The sequence below is a fragment of the Chiroxiphia lanceolata genome, chromosome 2 (genome assembly GCF_009829145.1).
Source record: "Chiroxiphia lanceolata isolate bChiLan1 chromosome 2, bChiLan1.pri, whole genome shotgun sequence".
NCBI classification, from domain to species: domain Eukaryota; kingdom Metazoa; phylum Chordata; class Aves; order Passeriformes; family Pipridae; genus Chiroxiphia; species Chiroxiphia lanceolata.
In genome coordinates, this window is record NC_045638.1 from 65,722,664 (window position 1) to 65,733,208 (window position 10,545).

Consider the following 10,545-nt stretch of genomic DNA (forward strand, 5'->3'; position numbering starts at 1 on the left):
TCCATGGAAAGCCTGGGACATTAAACAAATACCAGCTTCCCCCAGAGAGAGAGTCCTTTTTCCATTCATCCCTGGCAATGACATGAGATGGTATAGAATAACATCCAGGCCTCAGCCAAGCTCCCTACTGGCAAAAAATTAACCCTGTCATGGCAAAAACCAGGACAAGGAGCCATATATTTCTTTTTATTCTTCCCCCTGTAAAAAATTTTGACCAGTGGTATACAAAACGTATAAAACACTGACACTGGATCAAAAAGAAAATAAATGTCAATTACAATCTCTTTGATTCATCTGACCACACTGCAACACCCCTCTTGTAAAAGGCATCATTAAATACAACTCTCTGATAGCTGGAAATAGTTAAAATAGTTACACATATATGGAGACATTTATCTTTCAATCTTCATCACTTGGCATTGGCATTTTAGAGTGACACAAAGCCACTTTCAGTACTATTTTCTACCACACCAATCTGGATTCTGTTATCTGCATAGTGAGCATCATTTATTTCCATCATAGCCAAAAGGAGGAAAAAACAACATTTCATTAGTCAATTGAGATGTATTCAAAACACACACAAAAAATGTGTAATAGGGAAGATTTTATTATTACATATATTTTATAAGGAGTGGTGCTTGATTATGAGAATTTAATTTACAGGTCAAGTATTTCTGGAAATATTTTCTAGGGCATAAACTGTTTTATACCTTAATCTTAGAAGAAAAGTAAAGTTGATATATATCAAACAACTTAGTTTTCATTCCCAGATTTTTGTTGTATGTACATAGCATAAATGTACAGTTTATTTCTGTTTGTTTTATAGGAAACAGGTGTCCCTGTCCATGGCAGAGGCTTTGGAACTAGGCGATCTTCATGGTCCCTTCCAACTCAAACCATTCTATGATTCTATGATCTTATGATATCATTATACAGAAAAAAAGAGGTTTTGGAAAAGTTTTCTTTACAGAATAATTATAACCTTTAGAAATTTTATTGTTTAAATGTAGGTGCAGGAACAGTAACAAATGACTTGCTTTATCTCCACTTTAATTTCTCACAGGGTGAATAAGTACTTCAAAGAAATATTAAAGACTCCTCACTTAGACCACAGAAGTGTACCAAAGATAATTGAAATTAGTAAACTTGTTTGCGAAAGGTAAATATTTTTCTAGCAGATACTCATAGGTAAGTGTAATGATGGATACTAAGAATGCCTTTTTTTTTTCCTTTAATGTAACCACAGGTCATAGCAAACATGGTAATCTCCCAGCTGGCTTGCTATGATTCTAAAAAAAAAATACGTTTGGGTTTTGTTGGTTTGTTTGGTTTGTTCTTGTTGTTTTTTTTTTGTTTCTTTGTTTTTTAAATTTTGTCTAATCATTTATTGGGGTCTTTCATGGGAATGAAAGTGAAGAGCAGGAGTTAATATATTTGGGCACATTTGTGCACTGGCAAAGAAAAATGAAAGAGGTTATTTAATACTCTGAAAGCACAACGTTTCAGCCTAATCAAAGGAATTGTGGAAGATGTACTCAAATGTTGCATTTCAAAGTTGTATAAATTAAAGCATCAGTTAAGCTCAGTGATTGCAGTAAATAGTAAATTAAATTCTGTTTGCCTAAAATAACAAGAATATGCATTTTCTGAATTTCTACCTGATGTTAAATGCTGAAGAGCCTCTAGGAAAAGCAGTAATTCTGAGGCAAGATTTTGAAGCTGTTAAAAAGAAACATGTATTCTGTTGTCAAATGAGTGCTATAGGGTTTTGTGCTGAATTAGGGTGGTTTTTTTTCAACACAACCTATTTGTGAAGTTTTAATCTTTTCTACCTCTGTTAGTCATTAATGAGTGGCTAGCAGATAAAGATACTTTTTCCATTTGAAATTGAGGGACGTACCAGCATAATGCTGTTAGAGAAGAAAAGAGGAGGAAGAGCTATAATAAAATAAAATGCACACATTAGACATAGTTTGAAGGATATATAGCACCAACATATATATAGCATAATGTCAATAAGTTGTCTCTTCTTGCTCCCCCCCATGCCTGGCTTTCTTTTTTTTTTTTTTTTTAATAGTTATGAGATGCAGCTTCTGAGACAACTTTGATAAGATTTGGAAAATCAGGAGGGCTGTTGACTTATCAGTAGAACACAGCTTATCATGTAAATGTGATTCATGCAAATTTCCAAAGATAACAGACAGAAGCATTTATTATCTCAGTGAAAAGAACTCTCAATAGATGAGATGAGAAATCTGTGAAACTTGGTTTTATTTATTGACTTGAAACAGATACGGAAGCATACAAATAAACAGGGCTTCTGTTTAAATTAAATAAATAGGTACTCAGGGTATTTCTTCTTTTTTTTATTTTATTCAGAAGACTGCTAATCATAATGACAGTAAATGACAAATTAAGCAGTCTTAAAATATGGATAGTTATTCCCCCCTTCATTACTACATTACTATTATTTCTTTGCCTCTGTTATTTCAGTCTACCACAAGCAGGAAAATGTTGTTCAACTACCTGTTCAAGTCAAAATAAAATGTAGATTCAGAATATTTCTCAAAATTAAAACTCATGTTTCAAGTTTTAGTCATCATATTGTAAAAATTCATGTTGTATATCTGACAAATAATAAGTTTTGAAATATTACATAACTTTTTAAAAAGAAGTATTGCCATGGGGATGACAGAATTGACTATACCTCTGATATTTTCCTTAGTTTCCTAAATTAATCCATTTCAGCTATGACCTGACTTAGCACTGCATGATGCTGATAGAGAGACATAAACAAATCCTCTATGCATACAATAAATTATAGGTCATGTATCCAGTCTACCATCTGTTTTCTTGTGAGATACAATCAATTAAAAATATTTGTGTCTTTTATTTGAAAAGGCAGAAACACAGTTGTTTCCTTAAAACCAAATATTAAGAGTGCAAACATAGAATGATCAAAAGGAGAAAAATCATTTATATGTGTATATATGTATTATTTAACATTTCTTCTGTGATGTCCTCATTCCAGTGGTGAATGTTAGGCAGATTTCCTCACAAGCTCTAAGATTCTCCTCCTTAACCATCTGACTTCTCTTCAAAAGACTGTCAAGCATTGTCACAGCTTTAATCTTCCTATCTGTTAAGGAATAAATCTATCCTGGCCAAAGACATTCAGGTTCAGTGGAGGTTTTAAACCAAAGTGCTCTGTGTTGCCCTTACATAGCTGGCAGATTTGGCCTTACAAGTATTCAACTCCCTGTTGCTCTATACATTTTCTCAGAATCTAATTGCCAATTTAGGCAGTATAAGCTTACAGTAAACAACGCAGTGATGTAGTCATGGAACATAAATCATTGCAAGTAATTGCACAGCTGTCGCTGTTATTACTGTTTGCTTATAGGAAGAATGTACTTTGGCAACTTATTTAGCAAAATTTTTTATGCTTCACTGTGAAGGAAGAAATATTTAGTGATGCAACTATGGGAAACTTGATGAATTATATGTTGTATGCTTATAATTTGATAAGCAATTTCGGCATATTCAGATTTATGCAGAAGAGTTTTGCTTAATGCTACTTATTAAGTAGACTGGAATTCAAGACTGGATTCCCCTAGCATCTTGTTAAATTCTATTGTATTTGCCTGTTTTAAAATTGCTTTTATGAGGGTTTCCCTGAAATATTCCAGATTTATGTCATCTTCTAATTTCCTACTCTGTACTGAACATTTTCTGAACAAAAGTAAGAACTCAATTGGTCTCAGCCCAACTTTCCAGTCAAAAAGCCTGAACTCTTTAGGTATAACTTAGGAAAAACAACAAAAAAACCAAAACAAGATGATGAAATAATGGATCTGCTCTTGTTACTCTCCCTTCTGCACTGGAAATTATGCCTCTGTTTGTGTGTCTGTGACAAGGAGTATTTTAATAGATTAGAAAAACAATACATTCCCCCTATAGAAAATGTTAGCTCATTAAAGTGGCAGACAATGCATTGTTGATGGCATTTGTTTTTTCGTTACAACCTAATTGTATATGAGGTCATAAATTCAAGGTTAAGAGTGATACAGAGTTGACTTTTAGTAAAAATGCATTGGTGCTAATAATAAACAAGTGAATAGCCTGAATAATACTAGAATCTTTCTTTTGGAACTGAATAATTTACCCTCTCCTTCTTATGAACAACAGTAGACATGGGTATTTAGGGAATGAAAAGGTAAAATCTATGGAAAAGGTAATGATCTCTGAAAGTTTTCTCTAATGACTAATTTGTGGCTCAGTGGATTTCAAGACATTATTGGTTTTTGAAATAGATTCTATCAACTAAAGAGATAATGGAAATCATTAGGCTGAATAAAGCAAAGCAGTAGATATGCTATGTGGAGTTCTATTACATGAGCTTCTATTTCCCACACAATTTAGAAGTACTTTTTCTTAAACTGAACTACTGTGTCAACTTATATTATGGGACAAATTCTGATAACACAGCACTCAATGACAAAACTTTCATTAGCCTCAGCTGAATAGGGATTTGACTCTGATTTTTATCAGAAGAAGTGCTGTGATCGGTGAGAATTTCAGATGCTCAATATTGCTCACAATATGCCTCTGATTCAAGTTGCAGGTTTTTCACATTCAAGTAGAATTAAAGGATTTTAATCTTCATGGACAATATATTACACGATGGGTGCTGAAGTTAAAATTCAACCAGTAATTTATCCTGGTGACATTTATAGGTCTTGCTCATGATCAGACTTATTAAACCAGATGCTGTACAAATTACAGAAAGACAGATCCTCTGCTTTGAAAACCTTAATAATTCAGTGTCCTGAAAACCTTAATAAGCAGTGTCCTCCTGGAGACAATACAAAATGCTGGAAATATCTGTGATACAATATTATAAATGCTTCTATATCATTCTTAGCCTTTGTTTTCTACAATTATTTTTCTTTTTAGTACCAAGACTTTAGTTTCCAACTTTAGAAGTAAATTGCTTTTATAAATTAATGTCTCCTATAAATACCACTGAGGTATATTCCTGTAGCTACATTAACTACGTTACTGCTTGGTGTTATTTTTTCTTGATATTTTGTTTACTTTAAATATGTTTTCATTTCTTATTATACTTGCTTGATATACAAAACAAGTGATAGCTAAGTAGACATTTGTTATTTGCTTACAAGATTGTTATTGAAGTTAGGTTAGAAAAAATATTTTAAGTGCAATATTTTGTAGTTAATTAAGTCTATGAAATTTTTAAATTCTTAGAGTTTATTAACATTTTTAAACCTTGGGGTTTTTGTCTTTTTTTTGGGGGGGTTGTTATGATCCAGTAAATAACGTTATTAGAAATGTCTCTGTTCAAATTAAGGTGCAAACGAGACTATATGCCAAAGTCTATGTATGTATTTTATTTAACAGTAAATGTGAGACAGAGAGAGATAGAAATAGGAAAAAGGAGAGGTGTAGAAAAAAGAGGGTGACAGAGAAAGATTAAACAGAAAATGTATCACCACTCCATGAAACCTGGCAGCATCCTGTGGGTTTTCTTCTGGTCTCCTTAGTGGTGAGGGTCCAACAAAACATAGAGACCAATACACGTTCAGGAGATGCTCAAGCACTTCCCCGGTTGGGGGGAAGCTTTGCAAACTCTTTCGACAGGCTCTGTATTTGTTGCCTCACTTGGATCATGTGCAGTCCTTTGGTGGTAGAAGGCCTCAAGAAAGAGTTGAGGGGGAGCTTTAGGGGTCTTTGATGGTTTATAACCCCTTCTCATCTGCTTCTCATGTGAATGTCTCGTATGCATGTGGTCTTTCTGGAGAGGGGGGGTTTCTCCTCCTGTTTGGTGTGGAGAGATTTCATCATCACACCCCCAAAACTCTTCTCCTCCACTACCTGCTGAGCCTTGTTTACTTCTCGTCAGACCTGAGATAATTAGACAATAGTCTTACTTGAAGTTCTTATCACAGTCGAAATTCCAGTCAGGAGGCATTGATGGAGGGGAGGGGGATGGTACTTTTGTGGTTGCAGACAGGCAGTTTCTTCCTTGCAGTTTGACAAAAAGGCTTTCTATGACTTTGACAATGTTTAAGAAGTTAACAACATTTTAGTCCATCACAGGATGGGAGGGCAGCAGATTTTGGTTCTTTATGAAGTAGCATAATCAAGTGCAGGAAATGCTAATCAAAATAACCAGAGAAACCCACCAGCAGGCTCATTTGCGCAGTTATGTGTGTAGAATAAGAAAAGGCAATGCTAACTTTCTATTGAGGTGGCAGGAGACCTGCTAAAGTCTAAGTAGCAGTGCTGATAATGTGCAGTGTCCTTGAGTGGGGAAAGATGTTACTCAGGGAACTTCTGAACGCAAACCCTTTCCCTGTTTGTGTAGAGGTTGCAGCTGTCTTTTATATCTTCTTCTTGTCAGACTTTTTTTTCTAAATATGAGACAATATACATATCCGCAGAAATATAGTTGGGGTTTTTTTTCCCATTTTTTAAGCCCTAAGAACAGTCAAATCCTCCAAAGTCTATATTTCTTTAGCGATCAGTAACTGACTATGTACAGTTCATAGAATCATAAAATATCCCAAGTTGAAAGGGGTCCATAAGGATCGTCGAGTCCAACTCCCTGCTCCTCACAGGATTACCTAAAACTAGCCCATATAACTAAGAGTGTCATCCAGATACTTGAACTCTAATAGGCTTGGTGCCATGACCACTTCCTGGGTCACTGTTCCAGTAATCAACTACCCTTTCAGTGAAGAATCTTTTCCTTATGTCCAATCTGAACTTCCTCTGACACAGCTTAATTCCATTTCCTTATGTCCTATTGCTGGTCAGCAGAGAGAGGACATAAGCACCTCCCCCTCCATGACCCACCTTGAGGAAATTGTAGACGGCAATGAGGTCTCCTCTCAACCTTCTCTTCTCCAAGCTAAACAAATGAAGTAGCCTCTGCTGCTCCTAGTAAGTCTTACCCTCGAGACCTTTCACCATCTTGGTCACCCTCCTCTGGACACACTCCAACAGTTTATTGTCCTTCTAATACCAACATGCCCAAAACTGCGCACAATACTCAAGGTGGTCATACCCTCATGGATACTTGTTATCATCCTGTGCTCGTACACTCAAGAGCTCTGATAAAATAGAATAAATAAACAAGATCCAATGTGTTCTTAACTGCACTGATCTTTGGAAGAGATTCTTCAAGACAGCTCTTATGGACTTTTGTCTTAGAGAGAGTTAGATGGAAGGGAACCATCCAGTGGCTAATTGAAATTTAAATAGAGCCTAGAAGTAATAAAAAAATAGATCTTTCAGGACTTAGAATTATACCTTACATCTTTTGTACTCGAAATTATAGAGTTATTCTTTTTATGCACACATACATACACACGCACAGTCAAAATTGTTGAAGACTTAATTCTGAGCAAGAGTTTTAGCTTCCAGGAAGCAATGGAAGTATGGTGCAGTGATAAAATTTCTTATCATTCCTGTCTAATGTAAAAGGAACAATGCTAAAGAAAAAAATCAAAACCATGCTTTGTTCATGTAAAGAAAGTGCTATAAAACTTACTAATTAACCAAATGTACTTTTTTCCTAACCTACATGCCTTCTCATGCTTATAGATACATTCAACTTCCAGTTTTGCTTCAAAGTTCCTTTGGTGATTTTTGGACTTCCTGCATTATAATGAAACTAAGTAAGCAAAGTTTATTTGTTCCTGAGTACTTCTTATCATAGATGGTTTCTTTGGATTTCCAAAATCAAGAAGTAACACACTGCTTATTTGCCTTATACCAAAAGATAAGTACGGTGTTGGAATAACAAGGAACAGTGTATACGAGTTAAGTTTGTTCAGAAGAATTTAGAAGTAGTGAATTGATATAATGTAATTTTCCAGCCAAATGGACTTTTCTTTCCCCTGTGCCTTACTGAAGTTGATCTCTGTGTAATATTGAGCATGTCATTAGAGAAAAAAGATTTTGTTAGCACTGGAAAATCACCAGTCATTTAAGCAAACTTAATATACTATAAAATCATGATTTGAATACAAATTTAAAATGCTGGAAAATGAAAATGGCCTCATGGAGGAGAACCTATATGTGCTTCAAATGCTGGTAACTGTTAAAATACTCTGTAAACTTGTATTTAGGAGATTTAAGATTATCACTCACCTTGGACAAACAGAACAATCTTTTTTCATTGCTTCAAGATAAAAGTTTGGGAAAATGCAGATAAGCTGATGATTCACTGACATTCGCATTTATGAGAAAGGTGAAACAGATTGCATGCCCAGGAGAAAGTTAATGTTAACTAACACCAAATGATGATTCTCATCTGAATGAAAAAAACATCCTGGGGGAAAAAAAAAAATCAAGAGAGATGAGTATTTATGAATAGTTCCATCCTGGCTAATTACAGCTTACTTTTCAAAGCAAAACATGGAATTTGGTTTTATATTGTTAGTCTTCGTATTATGATTATTTAATCAGGCCTAACCCAGCCACTAGACAAAAGGAAACCAATAGGATTAATTTTTTGACCAATAAAACTATTTATTTTTATGTTCTATCTGCAACTTAATAGTATTTGTTAGCAAGAAAAATTCATTTGGTGAAGATTAGACTTTTGGAAAATTGAATTTTGATTTAAATTGAATCCCACAGTGTAAAAATTCTCCTGTAATTACAAAATTGCTTTGTAATAAGCCAAATCTATACTTCTAAATGGCAAGTTTTTCCTTAGAAAAGGCTGTTTTTAATGATATTATAGTAGATGTCAAAACAGGAGATACTCTGGTGTCTTTCAGAATTGACATACATATGTGACAAAATTGAAAAAGAATAAGTTGACAGTCAATGATATTCAGCAAGTAAAAATGACCCCAAACCTACTCTACAAATCTACTACACTTGCATTTTTCAAAAGCTGAGTAAGATAAATTAGGCAGCATTATAAACTCTTCTTCTCATTACTATTCTTTGCAGCATGAGCTACATTTCTATAGCAGTCACTTGTATAGTTAGTTCTTAAAAATAGATCTTAACAAAGGCATTTCCATGATATAGCATTTTATGAATTCTTCACTGCCTACAAGCCAGCAGGAGTAAGTGACTACAACCCTGAAGAACTTACACTCTTACATAAAAGCCAGAAGGGGAACAAATCCAAGGAAAGATGAAAAATGTTATGTACAATTTCTAAAAATAATACTTGTTTGCTTGTTTTGTAAAGGGACTAGTGATGACAGTTTACAAGAATATTTGTATGTAAACAGCAATAAAACTAAAAAAAGACAATATATTGAAAGATGACGGAATTCAAAGAAGAAAATTGATTGTGATTTCTGTAATGTTTAGATCAATATAAAATAGTTTTTGATAGGGATCTTTAGGTTTTTAGATGTGGACTGAAATCTACACTGAGAAATTTATAGTTAACCTGTTTTTTTATCCTTTTTCCAAAAAAAAAAAAAAAAAAAAAAAGAAGAAATAATAATAGATATTTTTCTTACAGAGTCAGACAAAACAACTCTCCTTGAAATGCTAAAACACATTTCAAACCCAATTACACACAGAAAGCAATTCCTTCTGCAATTATTGAAGCTAAATGCAGAAACCATAAAATATTACAGATTTTCATTTAAAGATCCATATTATAATTAATTTTGTGTACTGACCTTTTTTTTTAATTAATGTTTTCTTTGTGAAAGAAAGCCTTTATGAAGATTTTTCCTTTTTAATGATCTTATGAACTTCAGTATTCTGTTAATCATATGTCATTTTGTAAACTTGGCATAAACAGTTTTACTGGAAGTCAAGCAATTTCACTGGAAGTCAAAAAGTTAAAGCATTCCAGGTGACACAAATCCATCAGTCTCGTAATGTATCACAAATAGTGAATGAGGTGTATCAGCATGAAAGAATAGGAATCTGATAATTACTCATAGTATAAATGGCTTTGCAGAACAATTTTATACAAGAAGTACTGCTAGTGAACCAATTTGTGTAATATAATTCACATTATTCAGGTTTAATTAGTTTATTTTTTATTTTTAGTTGTGTGTATTCTGTAGATGAAGACTTGGCTGTAGCTCACACATGGGAACCTGACTTTGGTCTATCTCCTCTGTGCACCACTACCCTGGTACTGGTAGCAGGTACTCAACAACCTTAAATCATGTATTAAATTGTATTATTTTAAGTTTGATATGATAATTTTACGCTTCTTCTGTGTTTACTAGAGAAAAATAAGTACCTCCTGAAGGTGTCTCATCACACATTTTTGTAATTATTATTTTTCAGTGAGATAAATTGGTTATTGAAGATGTCTTTATTTCTGATGTCTGCAAAAGAAAAAAGTGGAGTTTAATGTGATAAATTCATGTTAGGTTTCTGACTTAGAAACTGGGTTAACTCTGCCTCATCAAACATGGCTGAAAAAAGGAAGAGAAGCAAAGGAAAGAGGAAAATGAAGGACATATTCAGCTCTCACAGTGACTGTGGTTATACTGTTAGAATGATTAATGCTGCTTTGAATAT